Genomic DNA, 23976 nt, shown 5'->3' on the forward strand with positions numbered 1-23976 from the left:
ACAGATTTGTGCTGGGCTGCATTCAAAGCTGTCCTGGGCTGCACGTGGCCTGCAGGCCACAGGTTGGACAAACTTGATCTAAAGCCATCTCATTTATTCATTTGCTTCCTTGTTTCTTACTGTTTTCCCTCCTCTAGCACATAAACCTCCTGATACCAGGGGCCTTGTCTTGATCAACAAGCCCCTCAGAGACCAGCTGGGCTGGAGACCCCAGATACTTGTCCCACCCTAGGGAAGGGGAAGCACCCCTTCACCCCGAATTTGACTGATGTCATATTTCCAATGAGCTCTGTGTTTGGGAATAAAGCCTAATTTACCTGACATAGAACAATAGGGAAACATGATATTTCTGTCCCTAAATATTGAGGACGAAATTTGTAACTCCGTGATTGTGTGGTTGAATAGTAGCATGGATTGTTCAAATAAGGGATTCTGTTGGATGCAGAGGGACTGAGTGAGAATGAGCTCTGGCCCAGCGACACCCATTTGTTTCCTTGGCTACCACCTCCTCCATCCTGTTCTATGCCCAACAACAGAGCAGGCTTCCTTACACCCATGGTGCTTCTCCAGCTCTGACTCTGATCTACAACTTCAGTGGCTCCCTATTGCCACAGGAAATATTCATTCCCCTTCCCATACCTTCAAGGCCCTGCTCTCTCCTGTCCCACTGACCCCTCCTGGAGTCCCTGCAAAGAAGTCCCCTTCTTTCCCCTCTGTCCATCCTTTGGAGCTCAGATTAAGCCCCACCTCCTCCAAGAATATTCCCCATCCTCCTGCAGTATGGGCTCCCGTGTGCCTCCTGTCAGTGTCCCAGTTAGTCTGCTCAGCTCTCAGGGTTTCTTTGAGAATTTCTGGGGCCTGCTTTAGAGCTCAGGCTTTGGAAGCACAGGAACTGAGTCCAGAGACTGAGCACCAGCTTGTGAGTGTGACTTTTTGAAGTGAAAGGAAGAGAGGCTGAAAGGCCTCCCAGCCAGAGAAGAACTTTGTAGAGGAAGTCTCTCCTTTGTGGGGACCAGACCCCCAAGAACACACCAGCTCAGAGAAGTCGGGTGTGGTGCCCTCGAGGGGGAATCCACGCAGCAGTTCCTCCCCAGCTTCCTCCCCTCCCCACCCTCAAGTGTGGAGCCAGAGCCCAACTGACTCAAGTGGCAAGAAAAAAATGCCCCCCTCCCCCCCCGCCAAGCTGCTGCACATCTGTGGCCAGACAAAGCCAGCTATTAATCCTTGCCTTTGTGTGAGTGTTTGGGTGTTGAATTCCACTTGGATCTGCTGGCTTTTGGAAGGGGAGATTGGAGGGGATTTAGTGAAGACAAAAGGAACCCACTGTGGGGAATGGTGGGGGGCAGGGAAGCTAAGAAACCCAAGTGCATTCACTCTTAGCCTGGTGAGGGTCCTGGGAGCCCAACTTTAGCTAGAGCTGAGTGGGGCACCCAAATTCCCAGGGTCTGAGTCCCGAAAAGGGGACACTCCCCGGAATAAAAATACCTGTTTCTCAGGGCCTGACAGCAGCCTGCCTTTCACTCCAGATGCTGCCCAGCCTAACAGGGCCTGACTCTTTCAGACTGGAGCAGCCCATTGCCCAGGTGAGTCCAAGGGGGAGAGACAGGAGGAAATAGGGACTAGGAAGGAGTCCGGAGCCTCAGAGACTGAGTCCAGATGGAGAGAGAATCTCAAAGCCACCAGAAATCCCCAGCTGAGTCAACAACACAGCAATAAAGCCAGAGGGCCTGTGGCAATGTGGCTGCTCAAGGGTTGGGCTCTCAGGAAGAGTTCTTGAGTACCTGGTCCCAGGCAAAAGTTAAGTATTCAGGGAAAACAGTCCACACAAATTCTATCTTTGGCTCAAGCATCAAACACATAGAATAGCCCAGAACAGGATGACAGTGCGTGTGTGTGTGCGTGTGTGTGTGTGTGTGTGTGTGTGTGTGTGTACAGGGTCATAGAATGGTGGGCATGTCTGTGGGCAGCACCCCCCCAGCAGGTGTCGTTTGATTAACTTACCTAGCAGAAGCTCTGGTCTAGTTACCAGACTCCTAGGAGAGCAGGCTGGGGTATGAACTGAAACACCCTGATCTGCCCCTCCTACTTTGTTAATTTCATTTAGAAAATGAGATTTCCCCATCTGTGGGTGCTTGATTCTAAAGCTCACTGAGCTGTCAAGTTACACGAAGTACAAGTGACTTCAACTCTATGTGGGTGCGGAGACACACCCCCCAAAGCTTCCTCCCCCTTTTCCCCCTTATCTGAAATGTGTGGTCATGTCATGTCATTCATTCATTAAATAGTTGGCCAAACTACTGCACTGCAGGGCCCAGTTCTGGTTTAGCTGCTGGGCAGCAAATTCAAAATGTGGTTGCCTATTGACACTTGTGTTCAACTAAGCTTCTGGGCTTGTTTAACTGTGTTCTAAATGGTGTTTGTACATCCACAGCTATTTTATTCTTTCTCTACCTTAACTCTAAAAATAAAAGAGTAAAGTAGAGGCATTCATTCATTCGTGCATCCATTCATTCAGGAGAGGAGAAGGCAAGGCTGGCTCCACTGTTCTCCAAACTCTTTCTTGGTCTTTGGGGAAGGGAACTTGGGACTCACAGGTGCTCCATCTGCTGTTGTAAAGGCGCCCTCCTCCCATCACAGTTTTTGAGGACCTGGTCCCAGGCAACCCCACTCTGGAGGGCAGGGGAAGAATAGGAGGGGCCAGTTCCTGCCCCAGGGACTGTGGCCTCCTCTGAGTTAGGGAATGAGCCCAGCTTCTCCAGCTTCCAGATGGGGATTTTTAGAAGCTCATACAGCCACTTCTGTTCCCGATGTTGTCTGAGGGCCTCTGACTGTTGCTGAGCTGCCTCTGTGTGTCTGGGTGGCAGGCCCACTGCTGCGCTGACCAGGGAGCTCTGCACCTGGTGTAGATCCCGCTCTGCACTAAGGAGCCAGAGACCTTTCGGGCAGCTTCCCCTCTGGGCTGACGCAGAGAGTCTTGGAGGCATGGAGATGGTCAGGGGATTGAGAGAATTGGTGAGTGTGGTGGTTTAGAATCCCCAGGTCCCACATTCTTGTTAACAGGCACAGAGGGCGACCGACAGTGGCAAGAGGAGTTCAGTGCCTTGGGCTTCTCTGCCCTGACACCACAAGTGATAAATGGAATTGGGGTGGGAGGAAGGGTCAAGAGGGGGGCAACAGGACATTTTTGGGATGGTGTGACAGGGCAAATGGGGAAGAAGCTGGGGTCAGAAACCCTAATCAAGTAACAGGTCCAGGCATGGAGTCCAGGCCAGGCATTCTGGAGTCCGTGGCTCTGGGGCTTGTCTTCACTCTCCACCTACCCTCTGAGGACGGCTGCAGGTGGGCTTGCGACCATCACAGCCCTTGGGTAGGTAAGGGTCTAGCTTCCCAAATTAAATGCAGTCAGGGTGGCATTTACTGAGTGTTAGGCAACGTGCTAAGCCCTTGACATTGTACCATCTCAGTAAGGCCTCATAACCACCCACAAGGTCAATACTGTTATTACTCCCATTTGATAGCTGTGCACACAGAAGCTTAGAGAAGTCAAGGGCCTGAACTAAAGTCACAGGGCTACACAGAGCTGGGGCCAGGACTTCGGAACCCGGGCTGCTGTCTACTCAGTTGAGGCTGTCTCAGACCTCTAGATCTTCATCTTCTTCCCCAGCTCCACCTCCTTCAGCCTTTCCCAGCCCAGCAGTGTGGAGAAGGCCTGGAAGAGGAGGGAAAAGAAGTCCAGTTTCAGGCTATATTTTGGCTCCTTGGTCAAAGGTGGGGTGCGGAAATGAGGGTGGAGAGTCTGGGGATTTTCTGGAGATTTCGCTGCATGAAGATGTTGACCGTCTCCTCCCAGAGGAAAACAAATTTTTGATTTTCATTAATTTTTTTAATTAAAAATAATTTTTTTTCCTTTTGACAAACACAAACACAATATATCCTTTGCAAGGGAAAGCTAGAAAATACAGAGAAGCAAAAATAAAAATATAAAATACCTTTGTAGTACACAAAGGTGATGACTACTAAAACCTTGCTTTTTTTTTTTTTTTTTTTGACAGGGTCTTACTCTGCCACCCATGCTGGAGTTCAGTGGTACAATCATGGCTCACTGTGACCTTGAACCCCTGGGCTTAAGGATCTTCCTGCCTCAGCCTCCCAAGTAGCTGAGACTACAGGTGCGTGCTATCATGCCTGGCTAATTTACAAAAAAGAAAAGAAAAGAAAAGAAAAGAAAAAAATAATTTTAGAGACAGGGTCTGCCTATCTTGCCCAGGCTGGTCTTGAAGTCCTGGCCCCAAGCAATCTTCCCTCCTCAGCCTCCCGAGTCTTTCCAGGATTACAAGTATGAGCCACCACATCTGGCCTGCATGTATTTTTGCAAGCTCTTTCCTAAGTACCGACACATACACGCATATACTTTTCATATTCTTCTAATTTTTTTACTCCTATTTCATGGAAGGACATTATTTTTTAAAAAGCAAAAATGGTATTATTATTTGGAAACTGCTTCTTTTTTCACTCAATAGTTTATCTGAACATCTTCCCGAATCAGGACGTAGTCATCGACTCTATTACATTCAGTGACTGTGTGGCATCCTGTTTTATGGCAGCACCGTAATTCATTGAACTCGTCTCCTAATGGTAGATATTTAGGAATTTCCAATTTTCTGTTCCTGCTAAGATTAACAGCTCTAGCTAAATCTCAGTGCATCCTTATAGAATCTTAATGTGAAACTGATGGGTGTAAAGGTGCGCATGTTGCCCAACTGCCCTCAAGAGAGACTGTAGCTATTTATTCTCACAGTGTTTGAGACTTGCCACAGCCCCACCCCCAACACACACACAAACACATTGTTGTTATTCCTGGGAATATTCTTTCATTAGAAAAAAAAGGGTTGACAACTCGATACATGAAATACTATCTCATTATTGTTTTATTTAGCATTTCTTTAATTATTAATTGGGGTCAACAGGTTTTCATGTGCCCATTAGCCATTTTTATTTTGTCTTTGTGAATTGCCCATTCATGTCTTTTGTTCATTTCTCTATTGGATATTCTTTCTAACACAGTTGTCTTATTTTAAGTGAGTAATTCTTAGCTCTGGCATATTAGAATCACCTGGAAGACTTTTTAAAACACACACATCACACACACACGCACACATACACACACCCCACACACAAGGAAGGCAGGCAAGAAAGCATCCCATCTCAAGATAAATATTTGGTGGGGCCTGGGTATGAGTATTTTTTGAAGTGTTCTTGTGCTTCTAATTTGCAGCCGTGGTTGAAAACCACTGTTATAAATTAGATTTCTCCCACTGTCTGGCTCCAAATGCTTTCATTGCAAAATCTATTCTCATTTCGTTGACACCCAGTTTTCTCTTGTGAAAAATGGGCAGCAGAACTGCAAAGCAACACAGCACCCCCTCCCAAATTCTGCAAATCCCATGGGGGAGACCGAAGTTTCGGGAAGGAGGGTGAGACAGACGCTGTGGTCAGGCTCTTTGCCAGGTGGATTGGAAAAAATTAAAAGAGCTTTCTCAAGCAATGAGACTTGCCCTGTAGGCAGTGTGAGCTCTCAGTGGAGGAGGAGAGAGCAGGGGTCTTACGGGACATTTGCTTTTCTGTTACACCCATCTTCAGATACATAGCAATCTTACCCTTCCGAAGACTTCGAGGCTGAAGATTAGCACTTTATCTGAGGCAGTTCATCTCCTTTCATGAGAGACTGGAGAAGTTTGGGCCCAAGGAACTGAGTCTTTCAGGAGAGAAGCTGTCAAGGCATCAGAGGGATCACTTGGGGGTACAGGGGCTCCTCCACCACTTCTAGCCCTCTTGAGGGATTTATGACATTCTCAAACTTACTTGAATTCATTTCTATTAAAATGCACAGGAGCCGCTCCCCTTCCTCCTCACCTCTGTTCCACCTCAGGGCATGGGGTCCCACCTGGGGGACAGGACGGAATGAAAGGGTCTTTCCAGTGTTCAGTCAGGAAGATCCCTGGAAACCCCCAGGCTGGCTCAGTGCCCTTCCATGTTGGAGACTGCTGAGGCCTCGTAGAGGATGACAGCAAATTTGGGTCCTCCAGGTGCTGTTGCTCCTGAAGTTGAAAGAATATGGTCAATGGCCTGAATCCTAGTCCACTTGGTGTCAGTGTGTGGTCCTGGGCCTCAGTTTCTGCATCTGTAAAATGGAGATAGTAATGTTGATATTCAAGGTTACTAACAGGACTAAAAACACAGCACATACAACACTGTAGATGCTTGATTAATGCTAGGGGTGCTCTGTGGAGGTCCCTTCATGCCCTCACCCTCTCCAGTCAGGGCTAAGGGCTTTGAGTTTAGCTCCAGACTCTCCGTCCTTTCTTTTTTCTTCTGAGATGGAGTTTCACTCTTGTTGCCCAGGCTAGAGTGCAATGGCGTGATCTCGGCTCACTGCAACCTCCTCCGCCTCCCGGGTTCAAGCAGTTCTCCTGCCTCAGCCTCCCAAGTAGCTGGGATACAGGCATGCTCACCATGCCCGGCTAATTTTGTTAGAGGTGGGGTTTCACCGTATTGGTCAGGCTGGTCTCAAACTCCCGACCTCAGGTGATCCACCCGCCTTGGTTTCCCAAAGTGCTGGGATTACAGGCGTGAACCACTGTGCCCGTTGACTCTCCATCCTTTCATCCCCAAGTCATCCTCCACTTATTCTGTTGCTCAAGGGCACAGGAGGCAACCCCCACCCAACTGGTCCCCCAGCCTCGAGCACCGTGCAGCACCTATGCCAGAAGCTATGCCCCTTGGCTGGCATCCTCTATCCTGTCTCCCACCCTTTACCTGTGAACCCCAAGCAACCTCAACCAGTTCCTCGCTACCGTTGCGCTTTCCTGCCCAGACCTGACTTGAGAAATTCTATTGTAAATGTAATTTTTATTGAGCACTTACTCTGTGCCAGGGACCATGTTTTGTATTCATTACCTTATTAATTGCTCACAAAAACCTTTCACTATCCCATTTTACAGATGGGAAAGCCAGACTAGTTAGTGAAACCTGGCCAAAGCTACAGGGCATCAGGGAGCAGAGCTGGGACTCTGACCCCACCCTGCTCTACTGACCTCCTAGGTGCCAGCTCCCAGGGAGCTTAGATTTCAGGGGATGTCTTCTGTCCCTCCTCTGAGCTCCCACTGTGTCCTGCCCCTCTCTCTCTCTCTTCTGTACTTGTCCCACCCTGCCCCACACTGCGATTTTCTGGCTACCTCTTATCTCCATTGACCATGATGAGTTCCTCCAAGGCAGAAAATATGTCTTTGTAGCTTATTCATCTTTGAGTCTGGCACAATGCTTAGAACATTGCAGGTTCTTAAATTATTTTTCTAATTCAAAAGTAACACGTGCTCATTATGGAAAACAGAAAAAATAAAGCAGAAACCAAATATCACCTATGAACCCATCACCCAAAGAAAATCATTGTTAATATCTTGACAAACTTTCTTCCAGTCTTTTTTAAAAATATATTTTTCCTTAGGCAAATAATATGTATTTTGCATAAAGTAGGTATCATACAATACCATTTTCTATGCTGCTTTTCACCTCATATCATGAGCAATTCTCCATGTCATTAGAACTGTTTTGAAAATGGGATTTTTTGATGGCTGCAGATTGTTCTCTCATGTGACTGAGCACTCTTCTTTAAACCCCTCCCACATTGTTAGGTTTTTCTGCTTGTTTGTTTGTTTGTTTGTTTGTTTTGAGATGGAGTCTTGCTCCATCGCCCAGGCTGGAGTGCAGTGGCTAGATCTTGGCCCACTGCAACCTCCGCCTCCTGGGTTCAAGCGATTCTCCTGCCTCAGCCTCACAAGTAGCTGGGATTACAGGTGCCATGCTGGGCTAATTTTTTGTATTTTGGGTAGAGACAGGGTTTTGCCATGTTGGCCAAGCTGGTCTCAAACTCCTGACCTCAGGTGATCCACCCATCTCCTTCCAAAGTGCTGGGATTACAATTGTGAGCCACTGTGCCTGGCCTATTGTTGGTCATTTAAGGCCTGATTATTCCCATGGAAGAAATTCCTGAAGTAGAATTGTTGGGATAAAGAGGAGTATGTCCAGGCTCTTGACAGCACAATTGGCCCTGAACAAACCCTTGCTCTATCAAACCCTCTCCCATCCTCCCCAAGCAGACCAGCCAGAAAGCCCCATCTTCTGGGGCCCTCCTCTCATCCCTAAGCCCCAGCCCCCAACCTCCTACAACCCATTCAAAGGCTTAGAAGCAGGTGAGAGTGTCACCTGGAAGATGGGACTTGAGAGACCTGGCCGGCCTATCCCAAATCTCCCCTCACTCTGATCCGTACTCCACCATCAGAATCATCCCCTTGAGTCAAGGGCAGGGTGATTCAAAGGTTGTTGGCTGCAAAATGGACTTCTGGTGGGAGACATTGTACAGTAAGCCAACATTCCTTAACACATCATGGCCTTAACCCTCCCTGTCACTAGGTTAACAGCAGACGCTTGGGTCTCAGGGGATGGGACACATTACAGGGTTATGAATGTGTTAAATTTCATTGTAAACATTATGTAAACATATTTTAAAATATTCTGGAAAAAAGACAAAAAGTTATGGTCACATCTTTTGAATTATTCCACATTTTTCTAGGTGGAATAAGAAAGGAAGTAGTTCCTTCCTATGAAATGGGAATAATCTTTAGTGAAGGTTGGAAGTATCTTCAAATGTATCCCAAACCTTCTGGGATAGATTTTCACTCAGCCTATAAATGACATCCATGAAGCAAGCGTCCACGTTCCTGGCAGAAGGCTGGATATGTGAGCCACGCCAGGTGCTGTGAGCCCCTCAGAGACCATTGACAATAGAGAGTCAGAGTGCTTTTCCAGCTCCATTGTCAACAACTTGGGATGTAATCTAAACAGATGCTAAGTGGATCAATCCTTTGAGGAAATTTGTGTCAATTTCCAAGTCACTTCTGGTCATCATCCAGGAAAGATCATTTTTATTAAAGAACCCCAGGGCTGCCTGCAGGAACCATTTTCCCTGTCTCACCGGTCAGTAATCAGCAGGACTCCCTGCTATCTGAGGGAACAAAGACAGGGTCGCTGTCCCCGAGGGGCTCAGTCCATCCTCCCGCTCTGTCCACTCTCCGGCGGGGTCTGGGCTCCAGAGCGGAGGTTCTCAAGCTTCCGCAGCGTGAAAACCGCTTGGAGGTCCACGACACCCAGTCTGCTGGTGCAGGGCTTCTGATCCAGAAGATCTCGGGTGGCTACAGGAGCCGCATATTTTTCTACCAAGGTCCCCGGGGATGCGGCTCTTCGCCCCAGGACTGGGCCCAGGAGGTCAGAGGGAGTGACCGCCAGGCGCGGCGCCGCGGGGAGACGGCCCGGGCTCAGATCCCAGGGTGGCGGCGGGGGCGAGCGCCCGGCAGAGAGGGCGGGGGACGCCGAGGGGGCCTGGCGCAGCCGCCGGGCCTGGGGAGCGCGACGCGGAAGCCGCCGGAGGCCGGAAGCTGGGGCGCCCCCGAGCGGGCGGGCTGCGGCGCTGCGGCTCCGGGCGGTTCGGCAGCCCGCAGGCTCCCAGGCTCGGGTCCAGCCGCCCCGACCAGCTCGCGTGGCTCCGGGGGAGCGGCCAAGAGTGAAGCGCAGAGCGGGCGCCTCGGAGGCTGCCGGGGCGGCGGCGCGGGTGTCCTCTGCAGAGGGAGCGGAGCTTCCCCCTGCCCCCGAGAGCACCTGCAGCCCCGGCCCCCCGCATCCTGGCGCCCCGGCCCCCCGCATCCTGGCATCCCGGGCCCAGCGGCCAGAGCCGGCCCGGCGCCCCCTCGGCTTTCCGGTCCACGTGCGTCCGCCGGGGCAGAGGCGCGAGGAGGGACGGCCGGCTGAGGCCTCTCACGCCTTCGCTCCCGAGTGTCCAGGGGGACGGGGTCCCTGCCTCTCCAACCCCTCCTCTCCCTTGGCTTTCCCCAGGGCACAGAGCGCTCCTCCTTGTCCACAGGAGACACAAGGCTTCAAACGCACACCCCCACACCCCAACCCTCTCCAAACACACTCAGGGCGCTGGCCACTGGTTCTCCTTCCTCCTTCCTTCCTTCCTTCTTCTTTTTGTCCTTTTTTTTTTTTTTTTTTTTTTTTTTACAGAGGCTTGCTCTGTCGCCCAGGCTGGAGTGCAGTGGCACGATCTCGGCTCACTGCAACCTCCGCCTCCTGGGCTCAAGCGATTCTCTTGCCTCAGTCTCCCGAGGAGCTGGGATTACAGGCATGCGCCACCACGCCCGGCTAATATTTTTGTATTTTTAGTAGAGACGGAGTTTCACCATGTTGGCCAGGATGGTCTCAAACTCCTGACCTCAAGTGATGCGCCCGCCTCGGCCTCCCAAAGTGCTGAGATTACAGGCCTGAGCCACCTCGCCTGGCCCTTTTCTTCCTTTTTTTAAGAGAGGAAGATCTCGCCCCTTGCCCAGGCTGAATTCGAACTCTGGGGCTTAAGCGATCCTTCGGCCTCAGCCTCTCCAGCAGCCAGGACTGCAGGTGCACGCCACCACGCCTGGCGTAGCCACCCGCGTTCTATCCCCAGCGCAGCTCCCTAGAGCTGGTGACCTTTAACGGCTCACTTCACCTCCCTGTCCTCAGTTTCTCTTTCTGGAAAGGAACTGGATTGGATGGGGACGGTTTCTGAGGCTCCTTCCAGCTCAGCTGTCCACCTTAAAGGTGTAAGTGGCAGAGGGTGGAGCGGGTCTGGTTCAGGGAGGAGAGCTGGGAGTAAAGGCAGGCCAGGGGCTGCGAGGTGGATGGAGGAAAGGAAGACAGGAGGGAGGAGAGCGGGGCATGCAGGATAGCTTTGCCAGCCTAGCCCACCAGTCCTGGACTCTTAAGAGCAGGCTGGCAGAGCCCCAAGAGCCTATACCACGGAAGGCCCCCATGGGAATCCCCTCACTCTCTGGGTGCCTGAGTTTGCAGAAATCTGTTTGCTAAAGGATGAGGGAAGGAACAGGAAGGAACGTGCCGGCAGGACTGGAAAATCCAGCTGGGCAGGAGATAGCTGTGGCTGCACCTCACAGTGGAGGCTGAAGCTTTGCTTGGCTCTGCCCCTGTGTCATGTGTCAGGTGAGGCTGCTGGACCCCTGGAAGCCCCGCCAAGGGAAGTGACTACCACCAGGCCGCAAGCTCCTGTGCAGAATGTCTAGCAGCCTTTAGCTTTGGGGCCATACACATGTGCTTCCAAGGCTGTAGGCAGATGACGTTCAATTTAAATCCACTTTCCTATACATTTACTCAATGAGTTCAAAGATGCTTTTCATTTACAAGCTTGGCGGCAGCTTCCAACACATTAACCCAAAGGCCTTCATGTTCTCCCCAGCCTACCCCTTTGTCCCTCTGCAGAAAGGGAACCTCCTGTAAAATGTCCAGATGGTTCAGAGAAGTATATATGACAGGCTGGTTGCAAGTGGCAGGAACGCCCCTCTAAGTAGTTTAAAGACATATGTATGGATGTGTGTGTGTGCGTGTGTGTGTGTGTGCACGCGTGAGCATGTGTATAATTTATTTTTTGCTCAAATACTTTTGGTAAAGATAATTAACTAAAGGTAAATAACTAACCTTTACCAAGAGCAGGGATGTGGCTGGGCCCAGAATGCAAGACTCTCTGATAGCAGCTCCCAAGCTTAACAAGTTAAAGACGCACTGCAGCTTTTCTCCAAAATTCTAGTTAAAGGCTGAGGCCGTCGCCAAGCAATTGTTGCCAAGAACTCAGGATGTTGTGGTTGGAGGGGCCTGCGCCAGAGGTCCACTTCTGAACCAATCAGCAGGGCCCGGGGGCTGGGCCATGTTCTGCTTACCTCACAGCTTCCACAGCCACAGGGTTTTGGGAACTGGAGGCAGGCGGACAGCCCCCGGAGTCATAATGAGAAGAAATGCTACCTCGGTACAGTGGACGAACGTGCAAACCACACAGAAAGTTTGAAAAAGGTCTACTGGAGGCTCTGCTTTCTGGTAATGGCTCCAAGATACAAAGGGCCTCACACTCCGGCACTGATGAAGTCCATACGGTTCTTAGGCTGACACCCACCAGCCAGTCAGTGGGAGAGCTAGGACCAGAGGGCTGACTTCACCTGCTCAGCAGGAGTGTCCAAGGCCTTTGTGGGCGGCGGTGCAGATTGTGCGTGTGAATAATGAAGGCAATTCATTATTACTCAGAACACAACACCTTGGCGATCTTTAGAAACATTAGAAACAAAGCTTCCAAGGTACCTGCTCACACGCCACCTCTCTGGAGGTAATCGCTGTGCCGAGGCTCTTAATGAGCCACTCTCCACATGGCCTGAGGCCTGGCACCTTGGGGATTCCCTCTGTCCCTGAGTCATAGGCCTCTGCTACTGAACTGTAAATAGGGACCGGGTCAATGACAGCGGGACAGCTGGCCCAGGGAGCAGGGTTGGGGTGGGGGCTGCTGGGAGGCTGCCCTGTTAATCTCTCTCTACCATAGAAGGCACTCCTTGGGTGACCCCTGTGACTTTGATGCAGAACAGGGAATGAGAGTGGGTGTTAACCTTGAGCCTAAGGCTCCTTCTCCACCTGTGGGACTGTAAGCCACCTCTCCTGGGCTGAGGGCTCTGGAAGGAGGTTTGGCTGCTCCTCAGCACTCGAGGAATGGTTTTTTCAGGCACACGCACTTGAGCTCCATGACCTTCCAGATTCCCACCGCCCCTGCTTGACTCTTCCCCTGTCTCCCCTTCCTGGAATGACCCCCTCTGAATTCGTTTGACTGTTCTCTGTTGTCAGTCTCACAGCGAGAGGTGTGTAAAGCATGAGGTGACCTTGGGCAAGTTGTTCAACCTCAGTGTTATCACCTGTAGAATGGAGAAAACAAGACTACTTACTTTGGAGGTCATTGTAGGTTCCAATGAAATAACAGAGCTTGAGAGGTCCTATAGGCACAAGGACCTGGAGCCAGACCCTCTGGGTTCAGATCTGTCCTGCCATGCATTTTGGGGCAAGTTCCTTTTCTGTGCCTTAGTTTTATCATCTGTAAAGTGAGATGAGAATAATGGTACCTATTTCTTAGGACTCTTGGGAGATTCAATGAGCAAATGCACAGAAAACACCTTGAACAGGGCCTGGCGTTAAGTGCTGGGTTGAGAGCTAGCTATTATTGTTGTTGTCGTAGAGCTTAATATTGTGCTGTGCATACAGGAAGCCCTCAAGAAATGATAACTCAACAAAAGAAAATAAAACAAAACCCGAACCTGCCTCCTTCAATCGGGCCTTGTCTCCTAAATGAGCCTGAGCTCCTGGGTGAGGTGCGGGCACAGCAGGAGTTTCGCACAATTTTGATCCTGTATGTGAAAAGCTGCCGGACGCTGTGTTTTTCTTACCTTTCTTTTTGGGGGTGGAGTGAGGACGTCACAAACTCCCTTGGGAAACTGGTGAAAGCTACAAACCCTCTCCCCAGAAAGGTGCTTGGAAGCAAATATTCACAATATGTTGCACACAGTTTCAGGGGGTTCCTGGGCTCCCTGGAAGCTGGGGTGAGAAGCTCCATTTTAGATGGTGCACTGTGCCATGTCTTATTTGTTGGTTTGGTCCCAACAAAACACAAGCTAGCCCTGCTCCTTTGCTCATCGGTGGGTTGTACCCCAGCTTCCACCCTGGCTCCGGGGACTCTCCTTGATTCCTCTGCCTGGGCCCTCCGGCTCAGTGCCAGCTCTAAGCTACAAAACTTGGCTGGGAGTTGAATGCAGAACCTGTTCAACATTTGAAGGCTAAGAAAGAAAAAGGAGGAAAAAAGTAGACTTGACTTAGAAAAAAATCAGACAAAAGAAATCATCCTCCAAGCCAAGTGCTATAATTCATACAGCTCATATTTGCTGAGTGAGACTAAATGGTATTTATGGCCAAGCGGCCCTGTATTCACCCTGGGTTGAGTGATCCAGGAGTTGCCCAAAGTCTGGTGGAGAGGGCGGGGTGGGCCTGAGGGCTGGAAGACCAGACAACTTGCACTGGGAGACTTTGTTGCTGTTCACAGATGATGTGGTTTTCCCCCTGCTAAATGTTAAGTGTAGTTTCAGAATTTTGTATGTGTTTCTGGGAAGATAATAACCTCAAACAATATGACTTGGGGTAGATGGTGTACTTAGAATTGGATTATTAGCCGTAGGGCCCATTCATTCATACATTCATTCATTCAAGGTTTATGAGGTGTCTTCTCTGTATGAGAAGCTGTTCTAGGCACTGGGGATACAGTAGTGATTGTGGCAATAACGGTCCCTGTCCTAATTAAGTTTACAGTGTTGGCAGCAGAGACAGAGAACACAAAATAAACAGTAAATATATCTTGGATGATATGGTGTGCTAAGAAGAAAAATACAGTAGGCTGGGATCTAGGGAAGGTTGGGGGGCACACTTTCAGTGAATGGTCAGGAAAGGCTTCTTCCAGCAGAGGCTGAAGCAGTGAGGGAGGGAGTTCAGCACAGGTCTGAGAAAGGCCCCTGTGAGGAAGGAGGACCAGGCACCAGATGACCAATCCTGATGGGGCTGTGATAGCCCAGTAGGAGTGATGACCCACAGGGTCAGTTCCCACTGCTGGGGGTTTCTGGATGATGAGGTTGTTGAGCAGCTGCATGCTTATGGATACCATGAGAGGAAGCATAGGGGATAGAGGGACAAGCTAAATGACACTAGGAGGAGACAATTAGATAAATCCAGAATGTGGGACATTCTACAAGACAACTAGCCTGATCTCTTCAAAAAATCCACATAATGAAAAATAAAAGTGCAGCTATAAAAAAGAATGAAATCATGTCCTTTGCAGCAACCTAGGAGCAGCTGGAAGCCATAATCCTAAGCAAATTAATGTGAGACAGAAAACCAAATACTACATGTTCTCACATAAGTGGGAGCTAAACATTGGGTTCTCATGGACATACATAAAGATGGCAACAATAGATACCAGCGACTACTAGAGAGGAGAGGGAGGGAGAAGGGGAAGGGTTGAAAAACTAACTATTGCATGCTGTGCTCACTAGCTGTGTGGCAAGATCATTTATATCCCAAACCTCAGCATTACACACTATGCCCAGGTAACAAGTCTGTACATGTACCCCCTGAATCTAAAATAAAAGTTGAAATTATAAAGAAAAAGAAAAAGATGGGAGAACTGTTCTAGATGAAAAGAAACATACAACCAAATGAGATGTATTTTCCTTGAGCAGCCCCTGGTTTGAACAGGCAAACTATAAAAGACATTTTAGGGACATATGGGGGAATTCAAATATAGACTTCATTTCAAATGGGAGTCAGAAATTATGTTTAACTGTCTTAGGTGTGATAATAGTGGTGAGGTTAGATATGGAAAATCATCCCTTTATTTTGGATATGGTGTTGGTGTGTGTGGGTGACATGGAAGAATGTCCATAATTTATTCTAAAAATTTTCAGCAAAATAAACAATAAATAAAATCTAAGATATTTGAAGTTAGGGATGGCTGGAGGGAGGAAGATGCGATACCCTAAAGGATACCACTCACCTTCCTGGGCTTGGCCAGGTACCAGATGCTTGACAAACCCAAGGGTGAACACTCTATGTGTGTTTGGAATGGAACACACAAGCACCTGGTACATAGTAGGTGCTTAATAGAAGTTGAGTGAATGGATGGATGGATAGTCTTTGTTGGGATTTACTTCCCAGGATGGGCCCTGGCTGATCACTCCCTCTGCACATGTTCACATCCCACCCACCTTGCAGGCCACCACAAGACAATTAAAAGCATGGGCCCATCATAAGACAATTAAAAATGTGGACAGGTTGCCAAGGGTCACCTTTTATGGACATGCCTATGAGATCCCTCTGAGGTCTGTTTGGGTGATTCTGGGCCACATGGCCGTCTACCCAAACTGAGCCCCTTCCCAGCCTCCTGACAGGACTTACTTCTGTAGCCTCATCATTAAGTCAAGAGTAGGTTGCTCATAATCATTTGATCGTGAACAGCTGACCTGGTGGTCCCTAATTATTTCATTGAATCAGGTGCTGCATCTTAAATACCCTAACGCCCTAAAAAGCTTCCAACCCAGGCAGTATACATCATAGATACTCACTAAGATCTTGGTGCCCTAAAAAATAACACCTAACATTTATTGAGCACTTACTATTTCCAAGTGTTATGCTAAGCGGTTGTTGGTGTTGCTGTTATACCCTATGGAGATTCATGTGCTGAGGGTTTAGTGCTCTGGTCTGAATGTTTGTGTCTCCCTCAAAATTTATATGTTAAAACTAAATCCCCAATGTGGTGATGTTAAGAGTTGGGGCACCTGGGAGGTGTTAGGCCACGAGGGCAGAGCCCTTGTGAGTGGGATTAGTGCTCCTATAAAAGGGGCCTGGGCGCTTGCTCGTCCTTTCCTCCAGGTGAGGGCGCTGTAGGAAGGTGTCTGCAAAGCGGAGAGTGCACCTTTACCAGACGCGGAGTCTGCTGGCGTCTTGATCTCGGACTTTGCAGCTTCCAGAACCGTAAGCAACACGTTTCTGTTGTTTATAAATCATCCAGTCTAATGTATTTTGTTATAGCTGCCCAAACAGATGAAGACAATGAGTTATCTGTAACTTCCCTAAGTAGGCTGTTTTGGTATTTTTTACTTTAATTCCTAGCCACACTTTACATACTGGTCCATGGTCTCACAACAGAAGTGGCAGTGCCCTCATTCGAACTCTTGCTGCCACTTTTCTGCCTCTTTTCCAGGAGCGATGCACAGGTCACCTCTTCTGTGACCTCAAGGGCTCAGGATTCCTCATGTCCTGAGGCTGGTGCATGTTTGAGGACAGTGGCCTAGGCAAGCCGTGAGCTGGCAGGGCCCCAGAGCTGCCTCATGCATAAAACACAGTTCCAGTTATGAGTTTTGTTTTCTACCAAGCCCCATGTGGAAATGATTATCTAAAATCGCGCATGCCCTTTCTTTCATGATCCTTCAGAAGCACACCACAAGACCATGAAAACTCAGGCAGATTGACAGGTGTCTAGTTTTATGGATGTGCCTGGAAGGACCCTCTCCCCAGAGGTCAGCCCCACGGAGGTGTATACTGTGGTGGCAGCCACTCCTCTTCAGCAGGGAAAACCATCATGTCTTCAAGCACCTTTGGGTTTCTTGTCAGTTGGGAAAGGGATTCCCAGCAGGTCGCCAGGAGCATTTGCAGCTCGGACCCATCACCTTTTCTTCTCTTTGCTCTTCTGTTAGTGCTGGGTTGCCCTCCATTTCCCTGTCAGTGGAGGCTGATATTAGATAAATACCAGCTGTCACCAGTGGGCTCTGCCCAGATTTTCTACCCCTGATTATATCCTTTCAACAGGTGTCTGGTGACACAGAGCCCATGTGGTCTTGTCTGCCTCACAGATGTTAGGTTCCAGCCAAAAAAAAAAAAAAAAAAAAAAAACACACAACCCTGGGGTGGAAAAGAAGTGTCCATATTTTACTGAAAATGAGGCTTTCTAGGGCTGCTGACTAAGGCGTTTTCTTTCCAAACATCTGAAACAGCAAACAGATTGTAAATTAAGAGGGAGTTACAAGATAGTAGTTGAAGGGAAGCAACACCTGCCTGTCTTCTGGGTCGAAGCTGTTGCTGCATGGCCAGGACAGCAGTGGCCAGGAAAGGTGATTAAATACGGTGGGGGAGAAGGGATCACCGTGGAATAGGGGTGCCGAGACAGATATTAGGTTAATGGGAAGGGAGTTCAGGCCTCTTCTTTGAGCCAAGGGAGAACATTTTATCTGACAAGAACTTGAACTGGCCCATGCCATTCTCTGATTCCCACCCAGATTAAAGTTCAGACTCCCAAGGCAACTCAGCAGAAATAAAGCGAAATAAATTGCAACTCCACTCCCCTGATTCCTAGGACTAAAGTGTTCTGTGAGAAGTTGGACAGTCCTTAGGCAAGACTTCTCTCCTCTCACTGAATAAAAATACTGATTTTGGTAAAATATCTCCATTCAGCTGAGGGTCTCTTTTAAGCTGTGGCTTAAATTTATTTATTTTTAAAAATTCTTGGCTGAGCGCAGTGGCTCATGCCTATAATCCCAGCACTCTGGGAGGCTGAGGTGGGCGGATAACCTGAGGTCAGGAGGTCAAGGCCAACCTGGCCAACATGGTGAAACTCCATCTCTACTAAAAAATATAAAAATTAGCTGGATGTGATGGTGCACACCTGTAGTCCCAGCTACTTGGGAGGCTGAGGCAGGAGAGTCGTTTGAACCTGGGAGGTGGATGTTGCAGTAAGCCAAGATCGCACCACCGCACTCTGGCCTGGGCAACAGAGCAAGACTCCATCTAAAAAAAATTATTTTTGTAGAGACAGGGTCTCACTATGTTGCCCAGGCTGGTCTTGAGCTCCTGGCCTTCAGCCATCTTCCTGCATCAGCCTCCCAAAGCACTGGGATTACAGGTGTGAGCCACCGTGCCCAGGCTATGTGACTTGAATTTATAACAGGAGAGCCTCCAGTGTGGCTTGCTTTGGCAGTAATCCTGCTAGGTTTGGGGGTCCTTGGGCCATGTTGGGAAGCCTGGTCCCAGAGCTACGAAGTCAGGAGCACCTCCACCTACCCTTCCTGCACCACCTCTAGCCCAAACGTGGAAGTCTTGCTTTGGATAACAGAGAAAAATAGAAGGTTGGGGGTGGGGTGCGGTGAGGCTGACAGTGGATGGGGCAGGTTTCCTTAGGGAGCATGCCTTCAGGTGCTCCTGTGGTATCATACTCCGCAACTGAGAGGCATCTTTACTGATTTCCTCCAACCATCCACTCAGGGCACCCTAGGAGGAATGGTCAGGATGGGTCCTAGGTTCAGGGGTCTCTCCTACAGAGCTGTGTACATACTTTTCAACTAGGGGCTTCCTGGTGCTGTGGGCTATAGAGCTGTATCCCAGGAGTAGGATCACCCCATATCCAGTTCTTACCTGCTGGTTACACAAGGCAGGGATTGAGGCAAAAGCCAACAGAAACAAATAGTATTTGGCAGAATGAAAACCCAAAGGGTTTGGGGGCTTTCTTCAGAGCTTGCAGAACTGAGTCAGTGATTGATAGAATATGATATTTTGGGGGAAAATTTGGACAGCCCTTGAGGTGAGGGTCACAATGTTTGCAGGCAGAGGCAAAGCACAGATTCAGGAAGGGTCCCCGTACATTCCCCTGAGGGGCTCATGCATAAACTGGTTTAGGAAGCAAACAAAATGAAAGTCAGCCCATGTGTCAGGCACTGTGCCAGAGGACAGGGGACAAACATGAGCCAGATCCAGTCTCTGCTCTCAAGGAGCTCATGGCCTGAGGGAGAGAGACAAGTAAATCCGTCATCAGGAAGCAAGGTGAGAGGTGACATAACAACCCTCATCCCACTGAGGCTGGTGCTCTGTGGCTAAGTGTTCAGGCTCTGTGATCCTTCAGATCTGGGCTCAAGACTTTTCTGCTTCCTGGCTCTATGACCTTGGGGGAAGTGACATCATGTCCTGTTTTGGTTTCCTTATCAGGAGATGAGTTCAGGTACCTTTTAGGGTTACTGTGAGCATTAAGAGAGAATGTGTGTGAGGCCCAGTACTTGGCACTCGGCAGAGCTCTTAATAAATGTGAAGTAGTTTTATGATGAGCATTACATGATCAGAGAGATTTGCCAAGCAATCGCAGAGGCTAGAGAGCCAGCTGTGTCTGTGGGGGTGGCCCAGAAAGGCTCCCTGAGGAAATGAGGCTGGCTGGCTGGTGAGAAAGTTTTCCTAAGAGACGATGAGCATGGGCCGGCCCTCAGTGGGCATTTCATAACTAGCAAGGAGCTGGTAGGCCAGGCGGGAGCCTCCATGCAGAGAGGACGATCCCAGTGCTGTGGAACCCGCCAAGGAGCTGACTGTCCAGAGGGTAAGGGGGTGCCATGAAGGATGCTCAGCAGGAAAAGAGCATTCCATTGGCATAGTGGAAAGTTAAATTGGAGGTGGGATGGGCAGAGGAAGGTCAGTGTGAGGCTGTTACAATAATCATGTGAAGACGATGAAGGCTTGAAGAGAGAGGCAATGGGTACTTCGGAGGTGTCATTGACAGGACTTCAGGCCAATAAGGTTAGGGGTAAGGAAGGGGAGCAGGCTGAGAGTGAACCTGAAGTGTGGCAAATGGAGCAAGGGCGATCCTAAGGCCAGGGGCATGGTGGGATCGGGTGGAGGCCTGGAAGGCTGTGAGCACAAGCTTTTGTGGTACACATGTTTAATTGCAGGAGTGTCTTGGGGATATCTAGGTGGGGATGGCCATAGGGCTGTCAGAATAGTGGTGCAGGGCTGGGTGCAGTGGCTCAAGCCTGTAATCCCAGCACTTTGGGAGGCCAAGGCGGGCGGATCACTTGAGGCCAGGAGTTTGATACCATCCTGGTCAACATGGTGAAATCCCATCTCTACCAAAAGTACAAAAATTAGCTGGGCTTGGTAGCACACAGCTGTAGTCCCAGCTACTTGGGAGGCTGAGGCAGGATAATTGCTTGAACCTGGGGGGGGAGGTTGCAGTAGTGAGTTGAGATTGTGCCACTGAACTCCAGCCTGGGTGACAGAGTGACAGACTGTCTCCAAAAAAAAAAAAAAAAGGGGGGGGGGGGGTCGCGCAGAGCTCAGGGGAGAGGCAAAGATGAGGATCTCCACTGAGATCATCATTAGCTGTTTTGATCAAGGATTCTGTAGCGGAAACACTGGGTAGGAGATGACAGCAGCCCCTCTTCTAAGGTAGACACAGCGCAGATCACAAAAGATCTCCTTATTTTCCCTCCTTGACCCTTTTGGTCTTCGTGACCCTCCCTAGTCCCTGACCTTCATGGGAGGGATGGTGAGGCAGGAGAGGAGCATGAGCTCTGGTCAAAAGGAGAGCTGGGAGTGAGCAAGCGAAAGGCTTTGAAGTCACAGTTGACAACAACAGTGACCAGTGTTTTGTTCCCTAAATCCAGGTTTTTGAAAACTGAAGGAAGGGAGCAGTTTTTGAAAGAGGTAAATTTAAAATAATAACATTATGTAAAGTGATATGCAGTATCCTCACAGATGGTCCAGGCTGAAAAGATAACTGAAATGATAGATAATTGAAACAAAGCAGATCCCTTAAGGGCAACTTTCAGAAGACAACCATATCCTCCTCCTGTCAGCCTCCTGTCTGCATCGTCAATGACAGAAGACTCATCTGGATGAATGAAGATAAAAAGTTGTTTATTGAGGGCTTTCTGTATGCCAGTGATAATATGGATCATCCTCATTTAATCTCCCATCCTGAGTAGATGTCATTTTATCTTCTACTTGTTTTATCATCCTTATGCTTCTTTTGGAGAACTAGTCAGATTTTTTTTTTTTTTTAAAGAAGGAATCTCGGGCAGACGCGGTGGCTCACACCTGTAATCCCAGCACTTAGGGAGGCCGAGGCAGGTGGATCATGAGGTCAGGAGTTCGAGACCAGCCTGACCACCATGGTGAAACCCTGTCGCTACTAAAAATACAAAAATTAGCCGGGGGTGGTGGCACACGCCTGTAATCCCAGCTACTCTGGAGGCTTTGGCAGGAGAATCACTTGAACCCAGGAGGTGGAGGTTGCAGTGAGCTAAGATCTTTCCACTGCACTCCAGCCTGGGCAACAGAGACTTTTTTTTTTTTTTTTTTTTTTTGAGACAGAGTCTCACTATGTTGCTCAGGCTGCTCTCGAACTCCTGGGCTCAAGTGATCCTCCTGCCTCGGCCTTCTGAGTAACCAGGACTACAGGTGTGCGCCACCATGCTGGACACTCACAGAAATGTTCAAGCTGCATGAGGTTTTGGGGAGCATCTGTAGAAATGCTCAGGATGGCCCACGAGATGCCACAGGTGTAACGTGATTGGATTTGACAAGGCTTCACCTGTTTTTATGACTGGTGGGCAAGATGAAGAAATGTGGGCATCACTGGGTTAAGAAGCTGCACCCAGGGTCTTCCTGGCACACTGGATGTTTTACTGGTCAACATTTTATGTCAGTGATTTGGATTATGAAGGGTGTTTATCAATCTGTGGATAACAGAGCAGAGGAAGGAGGGCAAGTCTGTGTGTTGATGGTACAATGAAGATTTGTTGAGATGAACAGGCTGAAACAATAGTCTAAAGCTGACAAAAAATGCTGAAAAGGGATCAATATAAAACCCTGCTTTTAGGCTCAAAAAACTCAGTGACACCAGGAGATGAGAGATGAGAGAAAAAAAATCTGGTTTGACGGCAATTAGGGGTAAAAGGCTGTTCACACAGTGAGCTAAAGAGTCAATATTGTTGCCATAAACAGTAATGCAATTTTAGGCTACATTCAAAGTAGTGTCTGAAATAAACCTGAGCCCCATGCCAGTGAAGAGATGACCTCTGGCTCTGTCAGGGGAGCACATTTTAAGAGGAACTTTGGCAAACTGGACAATGTCCAGGAAAGAATAGTGTGTGTAAGAAAGGCCTAGAAACCATGTCATCACGGGAGGTTTGGTAGGAGGAGGAGCATGACAGTGATCTTCAGATATTCATGGAAAAGAGTCTAGGTTCATCCCTTCAGCTTGAGAAACGGTAACTTGAGCCAATGAGCAACTGGTTATGGGAAACCAGGTTTCTGCTCAAGGTCCTAACAATCTGTGCTGCCAACCAAGCGTGTGTGTGTGTGTGTGTGTGTGTGTGTGTGTGTGTGTGTGTGTGTACGTGTGCATTGCAGGTGGGCAAGGAGACTTCCTGGTGAAGTCCTGAGCCCATGCAGTGTCCCTGCAAATGTTCAGGCAAAAGCTGGCCAGCCAGCTATGCAGACGGGGGTGGGGGTTGGTGGGGATGCAGGAGGGTATAAACAAAAAAGCCAAGAGTCAGGGAAACTGGGTTCAGGTCCTGCCCCTGTTTATAGATATGTAATGATGTGCCAGTCAGTTTTCTTATTTAGGCTTCAATTTCTTCAGATATGAGTATTGAGTCATTTTTGGTTTTCAACTTTTGGTAGCAATGGAACACTTTTATTACATGAAGTCTTTTGCAATCACCTTTCCCCTCCCTAAATATATAAGCCCAGTGTGTTATTATTGGACACACCCTGACTGCAGGTGCCAAGGCCTCCTGGCACTGCTTCGGGGCTCCTGGGAGTAGTTGGAAAGCACTGGACCAGCTCATCTACCAGCCCTAAAATTGTATTCTTTAAGGTTTTCTCCTACCTTAGTTTTTGATTCTACAGACTCCAATCCCTCATTTTATGAAGTACCTGGTGCTTAAAAAAGGGATTTATCGAAGATCTTACAGCTGGTTAGTGGCAGGGCTGTATTTAAGACACAACTCCCACTCCAATTCACCGTTCCTTTCATCTCATCGGGCTGCCCCTACTTCCACCCGGGACTTGTCTTAGCAATTGTTCCTCCATGGTCCCAGGAAATCCTGTACTGCCCTCTATAGATCTTTTCCCTTTTGGAAAAGCATCAGGAAGGCAATAAATCTAGCCTGAGGCATTGCAGCCTGAGAAAATGATCTTGGAATTCATTTCTCTATGCATTACTTTATCTCAAGGAAGTATGTTTATGAGCTGAGAAATAAAAAATAGGTGTGGCTCAGACTACTGGTTGCCTTACATGATCTCTTCTGTCCTTCCTTACAACTAGATGTCCCTTCTTTTAGATGGCCACCCAGAATAGAGGTATTTCCTAGCCTCTGTTGCAGCTAGATAGGAACCTGCAATGAAGTTCTGGCCAATAGATTATAACTGAAAATACTGTATATGCCTTATGGAAAGTGTCCTTAATGGGAAGGAGAATCCCTTCTTCACTCTTTCTACCCTGATGGCTGGAATACAGGCATGAAGGCCATAACCATAACAGCCACCTTGGACCAGAGGGCAGAAACCATGTGTTGAGAATGGTAGAATAACAAGCTAGTAAGGACTTCAGGTGATCATACGAAGCCCCGTAACCAGCCCTGGACTGTTTTCTTCCAGCATTTTATAGGAGGGAAATAAAATTCCACTGTTTAAGCCACCATTACCATTTTCATC

The 23976-nt window shown here is 48.8% G+C and overlaps 1 long non-coding RNA gene across 1 annotated transcript; it reads right to left on the minus strand.

Moving 5' to 3' along the window:
* Positions 1-2490: 2490 nt before the first annotated feature.
* On the minus strand, positions 2491-11683 carry LOC116483931 (uncharacterized). Its single transcript, XR_004252398.1, has 4 exons — positions 11575-11683; positions 5863-6181; positions 5658-5770; positions 2491-3709 (listed from the first exon to the last, which is right to left on the minus strand). It is a non-coding gene; the product is annotated as an uncharacterized LOC116483931 (long non-coding RNA).
* Positions 11684-23976: the final 12293 nt, after the last annotated feature.

The sequence above is a fragment of the Hylobates moloch genome, unplaced genomic scaffold, assembly GCF_009828535.3.
Source record: "Hylobates moloch isolate HMO894 unplaced genomic scaffold, HMol_V3 SCAFFOLD_15, whole genome shotgun sequence".
Taxonomy (NCBI): domain Eukaryota; kingdom Metazoa; phylum Chordata; class Mammalia; order Primates; family Hylobatidae; genus Hylobates; species Hylobates moloch.